Here is a 5,000-nt window from a genome sequence, read left to right as displayed (position 1 = left end):
TTAATGAAGCGTTTGGATAATGTTGGAAATAAAATATTTACTCGACTGCAAGCACTCTCTTCAGAGAGAGAGAGAGAATTTGACCAAAAAAAACAAAAAACCAAAACCCTGCTTCTTAGAAAGTAATTCTATTGTTTAATCCAGATTAATACCATGCGCCGTCTTCAGCCCGTAAATAAATAAATAAATCCCACAATGATCGACATGTGAAGAAGTTTCTCTGTAACTTCCTTCTTCTGAGATTTGTTTTGTCCCGGATATAAAACCTTTGATTTCGAGTGGAACCGCGTTAACCCTGGGAAACGGACGGAGCAGGATTAGCGTAGCCGCGTTTGCGGTTGTTTAATCGGACATGACGGGAGTACAGGGTTACGAGACGCGTTATGTGAACGCTTGGATAAAGAAATGTGTTTTTAATCCGGATTTAAACGGAGAGAGAGAGAGAGAGAGAGAGAGAGAGAGAGAGAGAGAGAGAGAGAGAGAGAGAGAGAGAGCGTGTCCGAACCCTGAACATTAAAGGAAGTCTAGCCGCGAGTTGTGCGAGTTTAAAGAGCGTGCAGGACTGGAGCGTGATAGAAGATTGGGTAAATATAAAGGAGCTTTAAAGGCGTCTAGGGCTTTCTCGCTGTACGCTGTTCGACCATCGCTACGGAAGGTAACAGGTGAGCAGTGTAGAGATGATCACATGGGGTAACGTGTTCGTATTAAGAACTCTAGCGGCTGTATTTTGGAGTAACTCTAGTTTATTTATCGAGGACGCCGGACAAACACCGAGCGGTGCATTACAGTCATCCAGCCTCGGCGTCGTGTACATCAGATCATTTTCCTGCATCAGAAACAGATAACGTTACGTAGCTTGGGAATATTCCTAACGTGGAAGTCGGCCGTTGCTGTCAGCTGGAAGCGTGATGTTCACATGACGGGCTGCTGTTTAATATAACTCCCAGGTCTTTAACTGCAGGGGAAGAAGTACGCGTACGGCCTTCTGAACGCAGAGCGTGTTCTAAGAGTCCGATTAGCAATGTCACTGTTTTATGAGAATTTCGAGAAGATTACCGATCGTCCGGTCTCTAACGGCTCTACCACGTTCTGTTAACGTGGAAAATGCAGAAATTTCATCCGGTCTTGTAGAATGATGTCTCTGAGTATCATCAGCGTACGAGTGGACACGCAGCCCGTGTTTTCTGATGATATTTCCAGAGGGACAGCGCGTATAAAGAGAACAGCGGTGGGCCTAACACCGAGCCTTGAGGCACACCGTATATATTTATATCTATATTTGTATCTGGTTAACCTCGGCTCCATGAGATGTAATGTCCAGTGCATGACTGAAGCGACGAGAGGGTCCGGCGACCCTTCAGTAGGCCTGTACAATCAGGTCCTAATGCATCGGTTTTATATTCATTACAGAAAGTGCTTTATTCGTCTACGCAGTGGAACATTTTCCCAACGCTAGCAAGTTTTATTCATTAAAGAACGACGTCATACTTACTCTTCATCCTTTCATAGTGACATTCAATGTGAAGGCCTGTGAACAAGTCGGTCCGTGTTGTCAGTCACGTTATAGCAGCTATAAACCTTCGTTCCTCCGACTTTATCCTTCTGAAAAATCGCAGCTTGTCGTGCTGGCGAGAAACCACAGCGTCCCGGAGATGCTACAGCTTCACCTCTGAGTGCTACACAGCGCCGACGCCGGAGACTCCTTCCTCGAATGTCCGTTTACAGAAAATATCAACGATCGCAGATGTTGTTAAACTGTTGCTATAGAAACGATAACGTATCAGAAGGAGCGCGTTAGTATAAACCCCGTCGGAGCCGCTGTTCTAGAAAACTAATCACCACCTTCTGACCAATCAGAGTCCGGAACTCGGCATCAGTGTGGTATTATACATGTTTAGTGCATGTGCTGAATAGGAAATTACGAGCGCTGGTCTTTAATCCAAGCGAGTATCTAATCTAGTGACAAAAAAAATGGATTTTTCGAAATGAATTTCTCTGAAAGAGCGTTTAAAGGCTCCCGAGTGGGTTTTACGGCCGTTATTGATATTTCTCCCTTGACATTTTTCCCTTCCCAGCAGAAGGAGACCCTTCCACTTCAGTGATTGCGCACACGTGTCGGTGTCTCTGAAGCAGCAGCGGCGCTCGCTACACTTCCTGACTGCCACAGTGACATCAGGAAATGGAGCAAAACTCCTTCTTCTCTCTCGCTGCCAGGCAACGGAAAAAAAAGCCCCCCCCAAAAAAAGCGTTGACAGCTTAATGTATGGCAATTTAAAGACATTTCGCCACAGCACTCTCCCGTCCTTGCTCGGAAAAGTCATCTCCGCCGAGATGACAACAGAATGAAGGTTACACCCCCGTCACTGGCAGGAAACGCTATGCGTTACGGTATGATAGCTCTATGAAACTACAGCTGTGTGGAGAGCAGACACGGCCTGATCGCGCCTCCACCACAGTACACAGCGGTTCTTCATACTCATATACGTACGTTCAGAAATCCCCATCAGCCATTTACCAAGCACTCGTAGCCACACCCACAAAACGCCATAAAAGGGAACGCTCGCAGACAGCGAACGAGCGCCACACCTAACTTTTCACATAACCCTGTATAGTATAGGGTGCCATTACTTTTGTCCTGACCGTATGGCGGGTCTTATTTGTATTCGAACGAGACTCGGGAACAGTCAGAGGTGAAGCTGTAACTTGAAGTTTTCCGACATCTTCAGGACAGGCGAGTTCACGCGTCTTCGCGGTTTCTACGGTAACGCGACAGACTGCGTTTTTGTTTTTTTTTTCCGTCTGAGAGAGAATAGAGCGCTGTAGCGTACTGTAAGTGAGAACAGGAAATGACGCGTTTCTCTGACGTTCAAACATCAAACGTTTCTCTGACGTTCCACGACATCTCTTACCGGCTAAAAACCGCCATGTTGAGTGAAACTCAGCGCAGCGCTGCGGTGTAAGAGGAATAAGACACCCGGGGACGTGATGTCATACGGGACGATACACCGGCTTTGTGGCGGTACATCGTAACCCGGATTCATCGCGCCACCTCGGCGTTAATCGCTCTCCCGTGACGGCGCGACTCGCTGTGGTTTATTCCTCACGCAGACGCTCGAACACAAGCGCTGGAATAATTCAGCGTAGCGCCGTTCCGGAGAGAAATCCGTCTCCGAGTCAAACACTTCACCAGCCACAGTCAGGGAGCTAATTGGATGTCCTGCTACACCTTCTGGCACTGGTAAATGATGAGAGCAGACATCCTGGGACTTCACACACACACACACACACACACACACACACACACACACACTCCCATTCTGCATTCACAGTCAGCGCCATCGTCATTTTTGCATGAGTGGTGCGTTAAACACTTTAAATAATGGATCTATTTAAACTATTCAGGTCCTGAATCTGGTAATGAGTCTATTCAGGCTTTGCTGGCCAAACACACACACACACACACACACACACACACACACACACACACACACAGCTGTTGGCATAAACAGTGTAGGAGCTGTGTGGCAGGGCAAAGCGCAGCGAATCAGAGAGGAATAAAGGGCCGTACACACACGTATCTCTCTCTCTCTCTCTCACACACACACACACACACACACACACTATGCTGTTGGCATAAGCATTATGAGAGCAGTGTTGAAAGGCACATCATTGTGCATGGACCAGCGGCGAGGAAGCAGAAAAAAGAGGACGCTGAGAGGAAAAAGAAAGTCCCGGCGGGGAGGAGGAGTGAACGCGCCGCAGATCTCGCACAGCACGAGGACAATTATCGCCGCTTTCCAGTCCACTCCTGCGTCTCCAAGCCTCCGCGTGTAACCCGAGTCTAACCTGACCCCTCCTCACAGCACTTCAGCCCAGTCACACCACCCACAAACCCATGACTGCAGCGTGTGCCGCTGCGTCTCCGAATACACGCACAGAAAGGAAACTCTCGGAGCCGTACGCTTGCGTGTGGACTTCTCCTGACAAGCCACGTCGCTTCAAACGTCTCAAGCGAACACACACTGCTTTACAGTAATGCCTTTAAACACCCTCTCTGGACGTCCACTCGTGAAGTGTCTATGAGGCACGCCTCCATGAACGGTTGTTTTATGTTAGTAACGAGCTACGCAGCTACCATTAGTGATCCGAGTGACAGTGTGGGTCGTGGTGTTCGTGAGACATCGACACCTCCCCGAGTAGGAACTTGAAGAGGAGCTCAGTCGGAGGTCTGAATGAAATTCTGAATGATCGGCAATCGAACGCACGACTTCCCATTCCCGTTAACAGCTGCCGATCAGGAAGCGCGCACCCTATCACGTACCGTATGTGTTCCGAGATACGGGAAGCGATTGCATCACGGAAATCTCGCCCATTACGTTCATCAAGAGAGTAAAAAAAAAAATGAGGGAGACCAGACCTCCCTTTCTTTTCGGCCGGAGAGCAGGACCAATTGAGTCGTTGGACTTCCGACGCTGTGGCGCAGTGGACGAGGGTGAACCCTGAGACAGCTGAACCACCGCGCAGCTGCTAGCCTGCTAATTAACCAGCAGGGTGAAGTGAAGCATGTCAGCGCTCATGTATAGAGATGGAATAGCTGTGCTGCTTTGAACATAACAGGTCATATTAGTATAGCGAAGGGGATTCCTCCAAGGGGACGTGATAAGGGCGTGTTTAATAAAAAGCACGCTAATCACACTAATAGCATGCCGGTCTAATAGCTCACCACAGGCACGTTATATCCCGCTAGCCAGCGAAGGGTTCAAGAAGCTCATCACGTCGGATCATGGCGCGTTTGCTGTAGGGCGTGTTCCGGCGAATAAAGACTGAATAACACACCGTTGTTTTTTTAATCTGGTTCTCGGTCGTCCGGGACATTTCGCATCTCGACGACGGGGCTTGTTCAATTCTTCTGACATTCCAGCGCTCATCTGAGCCGCTCTTCGTCCAGTTATTCTCACACCTGCGACCGGAGACGAGTCGCAACGCGCTGCGGTTCATTT

Source organism: Ictalurus punctatus, chromosome 5 (assembly GCF_001660625.3).
Source record: "Ictalurus punctatus breed USDA103 chromosome 5, Coco_2.0, whole genome shotgun sequence".
In the NCBI taxonomy this organism is placed as follows: domain Eukaryota; kingdom Metazoa; phylum Chordata; class Actinopteri; order Siluriformes; family Ictaluridae; genus Ictalurus; species Ictalurus punctatus.
Note: the sequence above shows the minus strand (reverse complement) of the source record.